Consider the following 12,018-nt stretch of genomic DNA (forward strand, 5'->3'; position numbering starts at 1 on the left):
CCTAGTGTTACAATTAAATAAGATAATGTAATAAAACGTCATTTCTTAACTATAATAGAGCCTTCATAGAGGCTAACACACTGCATTTGTCTTTCTCTGTCTGACTTATCTCACGGACGTGATACCCCCAGGTCCATCCACGTTGCTGCAAATGGCAAAATTTCATTTGATAGCAAATACTATATGTTATCACTTACATGTGGAATCTAAAAAATAAAACAAACTGGCAAATATAATAAAAAAGAAACAAACTCACAGATACGGAGAATAAACTGGCGGTTTCCAGTGGGAAGAGGGGTAGGGGGAGAGCCAAGATAGAGATAGGGGATTAAGACTTACAAACTACTATGTATAAAATAAATAAACTACAAGGATATATGGTACAGCAAGGAATATAGCCAATATTTTATAATAACTATAAATGGAGTATAATCAATAAAAATTTTGAATCACTATGTTGTACACCTGAAACTAAAGTAATATTGCAAATCAACATCTCGGTAAAATAAATATGAATCTTAAAAGTATCAATTTTAAAAATAAATAGAGGCTATTATTACAGTGTGCTATTTGAACATTTCCTAGACAACATTTACTGTAATGAATAGTTAAACAAGACTGCAAACGGGAAACAGATAACCACACTTACAGCCCCAGAGAATTCCCAGCCATCAGTTAATCAGAAACCATGTGCATGACACTGTAAAAGATGTGAAGATGATCATCTAACTGGTAAGAACGTAATGTATAAACACAAATAGCCTTACGAACTATTAGCTAAATGTTAAGTTATACCATACGGGCAGTTAGGTCAAAAATTATAAAGTAGCAAATGGTTAGCATAGATAAAATACACTGAAGGAATGGAATACAAGTAATAATGTCGTCCAGCGTCTTCAGGATAGATAACACTTTAGAATTCTTAATTACGAGTGATGGAAACCTAAGTCAAAGTAGCTTAGTTAAAAAGGGAGTTGGTTGGTTCAAATAACTAAACTATGGGAAAGACTTGGGCACATTTGTGCCTCTGATAATGCAAAACCCAAGCACTCTAACTCCAACAAATTTTGTCCTCTTTCCTCCTATTGTTGCCTTTTCCCCATATATCAACTTCATTTTCTTAGACTGAGTTTTTCACAAGGCTGGACCCATAGTTCCCACTAGCTCCCAATTTACATCTTCCCAGCTTGGCCAGAGAGGAAATGACTTGCTTCTGTAACTTCTAATTCAGAAAAATCCTAAGCAAAGTCTCTGGCTTGTGTTCTGAGCCGAGTCCTCTAACAGGGTGTGTTATTGGCAGCTTCCATTAGAATCACACATTTAGGAGAGTGGGTGGGGATAGGAGAGGAACAGATGCCCCCAAAGAAATGACTGCGTTTTCCAAAATGAGAGGGCTGCGGTGCAGGACAGACAAAACAATTGATGTGCAACACTAAAGCTGAGGCTTAAAAGCTGAATGAGTCTTTAATTGTCTCACTGAAGCAGGACAAAGGCTAAAAGTCTACACTAACATGAATCAAGCCTTTTAAACACTTCACTTCCCCCTCTAATATACATTTATGTTGTGATTCATGAGCATCCCTGGTCTAGAATATGCTTGATCTTTGCTTAGCTTTGTACTGGTAGCAGATGGAATGAGGTAAAATACAGCCAATCGGTATGCATCATCAGAGTCCAATCAGGAGAGAGAAACCAGAGTCATCTGAATAGAGATAGTCCAGTATAAAGAAGTATTAAGGGGTTGACTGGTAAGAAGTAAAGAGAACTCTAAAGGATACATGTAGCAGATTCAGGGAGCAGTCACTCCCCACAAGGTTGAGAAAGAGCACCAAGGAGGGAGCCTCTGAGTGCTGACATCCAAACCTTGCTGGAAATATCATGGCCTTTGTTCTCTAGGTGGCAGGGTTTCCAAAGTGCCACACTGGTGACATCTGCTGGAAATCAGCCCCACAGTGCTGGGAGAACTCGTTCATGGGGAAGTACCTTGCCTCCAGCACTCTGCTGCAGTTACTGAAGAGGTGTCATGAGAAGCTGCTTTTTCCAAAGGAAGGTACCATATGCTAATGGTCCTGGGTGCTGCTGGCCACTGCGGGGGCCTGGGGAGAAGAGTGGACTACAACCAGAAAGAGAAACTCCTTTCTCCAGCATTCTCTCAACCGCCTCTACTGACAAAGATTAACATCATGCCAAATGACAAAGGAGAAAGTCCAGCTTCGTTACCACAGAACGGACAATGCAAGTTGGATTTGGAGCTGAGAGGCAGTAAGTGAGTTACTGGCACAGAGTATTTACAGGATTTTCTTAAATACTCATCTTAAACAAAGTACCACCCATCAGCCTTATTCTGCGATACTCAAATGCAACTTAGCCAGAAAGGGGGAGGACATACAGTGTCTCAGGAGGCTCTGCAAATTCTCCAGGTGATAGGAGACTACCTGAAAATCTAAAAGGAAGGGTTAAAAGTCTTGCCACTAGAAGAGCTTTTTTGGTTCAGGATAGATGACTCATAATGAGAATTTGGTAGTCTTTTACTTTGGTCTGGGGGATGGCATGGAAATATATTACTAGGTGACCTTTAGCTCTACAGATGCAGTGGAAATTACATACTGCTAAAGTAAATTTTGTTTTCATAAAATGTGTGACATATTCTAAGGAAAAGAAATTAAACTATTTATTTTGTATGGGAATTCATTCCCTGCTAGAGGAAGCTGTATTGGTGGCATTTAAGCATGTGGAAAAACAGATACGAGATGTTCAAACTGAGATGGATTCAAAATTTAATTAGGAAGACTATAGGAGTTGAGCTAACTAAGGAGCAAAACTTACCAATTTTTCTTTTCTTTTTGGTTCAGTCTTTCCAAAGCTTTATAAAGGAAGAGTTGGATGTCCTTACATGTCACAGCTAGCAGAGCTTAGGACTGTATCAGAGTCCAGTCAGGGAAAAAGAGACAGAAGAAAAAGAAAAACATCAGGTATTTTAACACGAGAGATACCCAAAGCTGACAGCAGAAGCGACAGCTGCCTCTAGGCCTGGGGAACCAGAGGGGCGGATACTGGGATTACCAGGCACCTCCTTGGAGGAAGGGCCCCTCTGGAGCTGGGGATCAGGTGTCTGAGAAGTGCATGCTGCCTGGCTACCTCCAAGGAGATGGTAGAGCTGGGAGTGCTGAAGAAAGCTGGGTCAACACATCCAGGAACAGAAAAAAAGAAAATCAGGGAAGAAGTCTCTCCCTTTCTTCCTCCCAGCAGCTCGTCTTGCTCTAGCGCCTCCTACTGGCAGAGTTTAACAGCCGGCTGGCAAAGGAGCCTGGGAAATGTAATTTGCAAAGTCCGAGTCCTGGCGTCAATACAGAAGCCATAAAAGGGTTAGTTTGGGGTTAAGAGACTGTAAGTAAATAAACAGTCCAGTAAGCTAGCCAAGGGGCGTCATTTAAGAATTTTTTTTTTCTCCTTTTTTTGTTTTGTGTTTTCATATTTTAGGAGGAGAAGAGTGGACATCCCTGCACGCCGCAGCGGAGCAGGGACCGTGCCCTCTCCTAGTTCAGCACCCTCATTACTCTGGTAGGTGGCCAGGGCCCTGCTGGGACCGTGACAGGATTTAAGCCTTTGGGTGAAACCTCTGTACTGTTGAGTTGGGGGCCTCAGCGTGACAACCATGAGACTCAGTGTATGCAGGGGCCTGGAGTTTACCTTTGTGGAGGCTAGAGGAGCTGGCTGGCCAGTGAAGCCTCCCGGTAATCCTCGGTTCATTCATCTGGCGCTTCTTGGGCACTAGGTTCCTACTTTCTACGACATTTTTTCCCCATGTTTATATCCCAAGCACCAGCCCCTGTCTTACCTCTCCCCATCTGCTATCAGCCCTATGTTTTTGTTATACAATCACACAAATCAAATGTCCTATTCTTAAATTTCTTTCACAACAGACTTTGATGGGCCCTTAAAACCCATGCTTAGATCAATAGCCTAGGCCAGTGATGACTCTTAACACAGGGCTGGGAAATACCTTGTTCATTCTGTTCTCAGGAGTAGCAATGAAAGTGCCTTCTTTCCTAGAACGTGTTTATTGCAAAGAAAGAAGTCTACGAAAACAAGTAGAAAGTTCACACGCTGCTACATTTTTCTCATTCTACTGGCATTATGTTTTCATTTTTCTTGGCACTCTGTTTTCCACTTTTACATCTTAGATTATCTATGGATAAGGTTTTTATAAAAATGGGTAATTAGAAGTCTGAAAGTGTTAGTAAAGCTACAGATATTTATCCTAGAAGAATAATACCAGATAAGCTTATTATATCACCAGACTAATCAGTCTAAATATTTTACTGTTTTTGCTAATTGAGGAAAAGGAAACTGACACTAATTGAACTGACTGAAAACAACAGCAGATTTTGGCAGAAGAAAATGTTATTCACTTTAGAAAGCTGAACTTTGTAGTTGATCTGAAGGCAAGTAATAAAATGCATTCATTTTTGGCTTTTATTTCAAATTCTTACACTACATTTTAGTTATTTTTTTATAACAGCTCTATTGAAGCGTAGTTCACATGCCATAAAATTTTCACCCTTTTTAAGTGCACAATTTCATGGTCTTTAGTATAGTCAGAGAGTGGTGCAACCATTACCATAATCTAATTTTAGAACATTTCCATCTCCCCTCAAAAACTACCTATTAGCAGTATCTCCCCATTTTTTCCACCCCACAGCCTGTGGTAACCATAAATCTACTTTCTGTCTCTATAGATTTGCTTATTCTGGATAATTCATAGACATGAAATTATACACGTGGACTTTTGTGACAGGCTTTTACTTCCTTAGCATAATGTTTTCAAGATTCATTCATTTTATATCAGTACTTCTTTTATTTTTATTGCTGAGTGATATTCTCTTGAAAGGCTATATATACCATATTTTGTTTACCCATCCATCATTGGATGGGCATTTGTGTTGTTTTGACTTTCAGGCTATTATGAGTAATGCTGCTATGAACATTAGTGCACAAGTTTTTGTGTGGACATGTGTTTTTCATTTTCTTGAACATGCACCTTAGAGTAGAATTGCTAGATCATGTGGTAACTCTATGTTTAACATTTTGAGAAACTGCCGAACAATTTTTTCCAAAGTGGCTGCATCATTTTACAATCCCTTCAAAAATGTGGGAGGGTCCCAGTGTCTCCACATCCTTACCAAAACTTGTTGTCTGTCTTTTTGATTGTAACCATCCAAGTGAGCATGCAGTGGTATCTGATTGTGGCTTTGATTTACATATTCATGATTAACAAAGAGCATTTTTTTTCATGTGCTTTGTTGACCGTTTGGATATCTTTTTGGAGAAATAAATAGGAATTATGTTGAATCTGTAGATTAATTTGCCAAGTATTGTGTCTTCCATGAACACATGATGTCTTTCCATGTATTTGGGTCTTTTTTGATTTCTTTCAACAAACAATGTAGCTTTGCACAAGTTCTTGAACTTTTGTTAATTTATTACTAAGGTTTTATTATTTTTGATGCTATTGTAAATAGAACTGTTTCCTTAATGTTATTCTTAGATTGTTCATTACTAGTGTGTAGAAATACAATTGATTTTTCTTTATTGATCTTGTACCCTGCAACTTGGTGAACTTGTCTATTAATTCTTAAAGTTTTCTAGTGGATTCCATTTTATTTTTTCAGAGTGAAAATGTATCTTTGGTATGTATGTCATATTTGTACTTCCTTTATTTTTAGAAAAACTTTTCTGTCCTTTTACAATTCTGTTATCAACCGTTGTTTAAACTGACAGTACTCTTGTATTTGTGTAACTTGTGAATTTGGCCACGGCAAAGGCTTGCTGAACAAATCTTCAACTAAAAGTATATTCACACAAGCAGATTAACAACCATAGATTAGCATATAAAAGTAATGAGACCGTTTCTCAAAATTAGAACATTTATGAAGAACAATCTTTGTATATATCAACTCGTGGTTGTCCATTGCCACATGGTTGGGAAGGCACAGGGCATTTTCTGAAAGAGATTGAGTATCTCAACAAGACATGAGAGAGAAAGATACAGAGGTGACTGGGATCAAAGACTCTCCAGTAGGAGCCAAGATAATACAGCAGCCTTGGAGTCAAAAATCAGGGAAATATAGACATTTTGTGGCCATAATTGGAAAATCTATACAAACACTCATGTTTTGTTCTGTATTTGTTTTCAAATTATTACTTCAGACTTCTGTTATTCCAGTTAAGATAGAACTACTGTCCCTCCTGAAATAACCCCAAATCCAGACAAAATATATGAAACAATGGTTTTTCAAGACAATGGACATTAGAAAACAAAGGACGGTAATCACTAAAAGATAGGAAACAGATGTTGTGAGTTCTCCAATTACCCCAGCTTAATGTCTGGAGAGAAGTTCTAGGCCATGGTATAGAAAAAGGGAATCCCAGGACAGTCTTGCAAAGAGCAAGGTATGGGCAAAGGGGCTTCAAGCTTCCACCTGCTCTGAATGCTTCACTCTCCTCAATCTCCAGATGGTAACCCATCCAGAAGCTCTCCAAACCTTGTCCTTTTGGGATTTTATGGAGGCTTCATTACATAGGCATGATTGATTAAATCATTGGCCAACCTTCAGCCCTCTCTCCTCCCAGGAAGCTGGGGTAGGACTGAAATTTCCAACCCTTTATTCATCATTGGTTTCCCAGGCAACCAGCCCATCCTTAGGTTACCTAGGGGTTTTCCGAAAATGCTGCCTATTAACAAAGGCACCTCTACCACGCCCTTCACTTAAGAAATTTCAAGAGTTTAGGAGCTCTGTACCAGGAACTGAGAGGAACAAAGACCAAATAAATATTTTGTATTATAAATCCCAGTATCAGAGGCAGTTTTTTTTTTTATAAAGTTATACACACACCCACCAAATGAACCAGCCATTGTACTCCTCGGTAATTTGCCCAAGAGAAATAAAGGGTTCATAGCCGCTTTATTTTTAATAGTCTAAAACTGGAAATAACCCAAATTTCCATTAATAGGTGAAAGGACAGTGTGCAGTGTGTCTAGACAATTAAATATTACTTAGGAATGAAGAGAAATGAACTATTGATACAGGAATGAATTAGTCTGAAAATAAATATGCTGAGTGAACAAAGTCAGACAAAAAAAGAGTTTATTTTGAAAGCGTTCCATTCATATAAAACTCTAGAAAATGCAAATTAATCTACAGTTTCTGTTATGAAATTAATTGTATCCCCCCCAAAATTATTTGTTGAAGTCTTAATCCTCAATACCTCAGAATATAACTGGTTTTGGAGATAGTGTTTGAAAGGGATAATTAAATTAAAATGAGGTCATCAGGGTGAGCTCTAATCCAATCTAACTGGCATCCCTTTAAGATGGGAACATTTCTACTCAGATGGGCACACAGAGAAGACCACGTGTGGTCACAGGGAGAAGACGGTCATCTACAAGCCAAGGAGAGAGTCCTCAGAGAAGTCAACTGTGAGCAGACACTTTGGTCTCAAACTTCTAACCCTCTGGAATTGTGATAAAATAAAATTTCTGTTGTTCAGCCACCCAGGCAGTGGTATTGTATTATAGCAGCCCTAGCTATAATACAGTTTATGTAAACACATGTATTAGTTTAGTTACAGAAAAAAGATCAGTACTTACATGGAGAGTTGAGGATTGGAGAGGGGGTGAGGGTGAGGTAAAGAGATTACAAAGGAGAATAAGAAACTTAGAGGGGTAATGAATATGTTTATTATGTTGATTGTGGTGATGGTGTCATAGATACATACGTGTAAGAAGACTTATCAAAGTGTGCAGTGTAAAATGTACATTTTATTATGTGTCAATTGCATTCTCAATAGATTTATTAAAATCATTTCACGTAACTTTTACATTGCTCTTCAGAGTAGTATGTTCAGTATCTATGTTAGTTTCAATGTTGATGGTACATTTTTGTGTTTTTATTAACAGTCTTATTGTGCAGTCTTAGTTTAATTTAAAAATTTTGGTGTTTTATGTTGCAATCATCTTAAGCAATAAAATTTTATCTTAATATGTCTTTGTCCAAAGATACTAAAAGCACAACTTGGTCTTTTTGTGTGTGTGTGTGTGTGTGCTCTGCTTTATTGCATTTTGCAAATATTATGTTTTTTATAAATCGAAAATTTGTGTCAACCCTGTGTTGAGCAAGTCTTTAGGTGCCATTTTTCCAAAGGTATTCAATCACTTCATGTCTCTGTGTCATATTTTCAGAATTCTCACCGTATTTCAAACATATTTGAGGCATGATCCTCCAGAAAAAAAGATTACCACTGGCCGAAGGCTCAGATGATGGTTAGCACTTTCTTAGCAATAAAGTATTTTTAAACTCAAATATGTACATTTTTTAATTTAGACATAATGCTATTGCACAACTTGATAAACAATAGTATAGTGTAAACGTAACTTTATATGCACTGGGAAGTGAAAAAATGCGTGTGACTTGTTTTACGGTAATGGTCTGGAACCAACCCACAGTATCTCCGGGGTATGCCTGTTATATAAAACAATGAGTGTATCATAAAGATTGCAATCCTGAAGAATTTTTTGTGATGATCTAGAACAGGGATTATGGACCTGGAATAAAGGTCAGGTATCTATTCCCTACTCTCACATTAATTAAAAAACCCATGATTTCCTTTTCTTAGATGATATGCCCTGCCCCCGTGCTGCCATCTCAATGTTCAGATGTTCCCAGAAATGCTGGCTGATCTTCAGAACCACCTGGGAAGACTTTTAAACCTCAGATTCCTCTGCCCTATCCCTTGTTATTCTGATTCAAGAAACTTGGAGTGGGATTCAAAAACCTAAGCTTTTTTATCATAGAAAATTTTCAAATATGTACAAAGTGGAAGAAATAGTATAATAAACACTCAAATACACATCAGCTAATTTCAACAATAATTATCTCATAGTCTAATCTTTGATTTATCTATCCCACCCTCTCCCTTCAAAATCAGTCATCTTGGTGACCTTCAGTAGGTGAATGGATAAACTATGGTGCATACAGACAATGGAATATTACTCAGAGCTAAAAAGAAGTGATTCATCTAGCCAAGAAAAGATGTGAGGGAAACTTAAGTGCATATGACTAAGTGAAAAAAGCCAATATGGAACGGCTATATACTGTATGATTCCAACTATACAACATTCTGGAAAGGGGGTAACTTTGTAGATAATAAAAAGAGCAGTGATTACCATAGGTCATGGAGAGACAGAAGAAGGGACGAACAAGCACAGCACAGAGAATTTTAAGACAGTAAAAATATTCCGTGTGATGCCATAAAAATGTATACATGTTAGCATCCATTGGTCAGAACCCATAGAAGGTACAGCATTGAGAGTGAACTGTCATGTAAATTATGGACTTTGGGTGATTATGATGTATCAGCGTGGGTTTATGATTGAAATAAATGTACCAATCTCTTAAAAAAAAAAAGGTTTGAAACAGAAAAAAAAGTATCAGTCGTCTTGGCTTAAAAGTGGTTTTAAGGAGTTCTTTGGATGATTGTAATAAACACACACACACACACAGACACATACACACATTAAACGCCTCAATAGTATTCTAATTGTATACACATATTAAAATGTATTTAATCAGTTTTCTATTGTGGAACATTTAGATTACCTTCAATTCTTTGTTTATAAGGGAAAATATGATGTATAACCTGACACATAGTCTTGGCCAAATATTTAGGCCTCAACTACAGGTTCCATAATTATAAATTTTCATTCTAAATATCTTTCTCATTGAGGGGTTTATTAGAAATACGTGAAAATATTTAACGAATATTTATTGAATTGCTAACCTGAATATGCAAAACCAGATACACTCTTAGACCCTTGGGAAACAGAAAATCATCTTAAATTCTGCAAGCCTACAAAGAGTTCCCAATCCCACACTGTGGACCTAAAGTAAATTCCTCGTAAGGCGACTTTGTGAGTTTGTTTCGGTCCAGGTGGGGATTGAGAAGTGGTAGTGGAAGGAGGGGTACAAGGCTGGAAATACGTGGGGGTTTATTTGCAGGGATGATGGACTCTGAGTGGCCCTTAGTGTTAAGAGTCTCGGTCTATTGTGAGGTTTTTAGTCTGTCCAGCCTGGGCATGTCCATGGGCTTACCTCACAAGGAAGTGACAGCTGCTGTAAGAATCTAAACCATAGTCTGATGTCTCCAATCACACTTGTGACAGGGTGTCAGGGCTACAGTCTGAGCTCTGGGGTTTAGAACTTACTCAGTTCATCCCCCAAGCCCAGGAGAGTTTCAAAATGAGGAGGTAGTCAGCAGTGCCAACGTCGCAGCTGAAGGAGAATGTGAATTGGTGATGAAGAAAGTCATTTGTTGAAATAACATCAGAAAACCTTTTTGGAAGTCCTTTAACATTTCGGATTAACAAAATTGCAGGAAAAAAATTTTCTGAACTTCCTTCCCCAAAAATGTTATGTTCTGTGCAACTAAATTTGTAAATAAATTTCATTTGGTCCCAAATACCACTACCTATTTAATATTGGAAGAAAAATATGCTAGAATATATAGACCAGTTGTAAAAGAACAACAGAAAATAGTTGGTTAAATGAGTTCATTTTTCTCTCACAAAGTAGTCTGGAGGTGAATGATTCAAGCCTTCAGGCCATAAAGCTTTCAGGGACGCTGTTTCCTTCATCTTCTTGCTCTGTTATCTCTTAGAGGGTTGTCTTTGTATCATCAGTGCTGGCTTAGTTTCAACCACATCTTCAAATGAGCCCATGGGAAACAGGAAATACTGTAGCGGGCAGGAGGCTTCATCTTTAAGGAGATGACCTGGAAGTTAAGCGCATCAATTCTGCTCACATCTCATTGGCCTCAACTAGTCACGTGGTCACATTTAGTGCCAACGTAGGCAGGGAAACCTGAGCATGGCCACCCTGCACAATATTTAGGAGAGTCGAATGCAAAGTGGAGGACAGTTAGTAGTCTCCAGCGCATAGGATATGAAAGAAATAGGTCTTTCTTCATATAAATAGGTGGGTTTTTTTTGTAGGATTAAATTTCTTGAATTTTTATAGAAAACAAATCAAAATGCTATGTGGCAATAAAGCCCAGACATTCTTAGGTTTTTCTCTTATTGTAAAGGATTTTATAAATTTAAAAAAATTCCACTTACTGGTAACTTAAAGAACTATTAAAACCACTAAGGATATTCAATTTGTGGTTACTTTCATGAATTATTAAAATACATTCTGTGTCAACCCAGTAAAGGGAAACAATGGAGCATTGTATCTGTTTACCAATAGTTGTTTAAAAAATTATTCCAAAATTTAGGGGCTTAATATGGCAAACATTTATTAGCTCACACAGTTTCTGAGGTCAAGAATCTCAGAATCTCAGAATTAAGAATTAAGAATCTCAGTGCTTGGCTGGATGGTTCTGGCTCAGGGTTCGCATGAGGTTGCTGTTCAGATTTCAGCCAGGGTTGCAGTCATCTGAAAGCCTGACTGGGTTGGAGGACTCACTTCAAAGCTGACTCACATGGTGGTTGGCTAGGGCTCCAGTTCCCTACCAAGACGACCGCTCCGTAAGTCTGCTCAGGACCCACAGCAACCAGCTTCTACGAGAGGGAATGTAAGAGAACAATCAAAATGCCAAAAGTGTCTCTTATAATCTAATCTCAGCGGGGACATAGCATCATTTTTGCTCTGGTCACGCAGATCATGCAACCAATCTTTGCAGACCAGTCACCCTGTAGGTGGAGGCAATTATACAAGAGTGTGACCACCACCTGTCGGAGATCATTGGGGCCCATCTCAGAGGCTGGCCACCATAGTATGTAACTTCTTATTGGAAAAAAACAAATGCAGAAAATCTACCATCCTTTAAAAAAAAATTCTATCCAATTATTAGCTTCAAAGTTTGTCAGAGCAGTCTGTGTACAAGAAAAAAAAGTTGACATATTTGCATAGGATGAATTTGTTTAATTTTGTTGGGTTCTCAGGAGCACTGAATCTTCCA

The sequence above is a fragment of the Vicugna pacos genome, chromosome 2 (assembly GCF_048564905.1).
Source record: "Vicugna pacos chromosome 2, VicPac4, whole genome shotgun sequence".
NCBI classification, from domain to species: Eukaryota; Metazoa; Chordata; class Mammalia; order Artiodactyla; family Camelidae; genus Vicugna; species Vicugna pacos.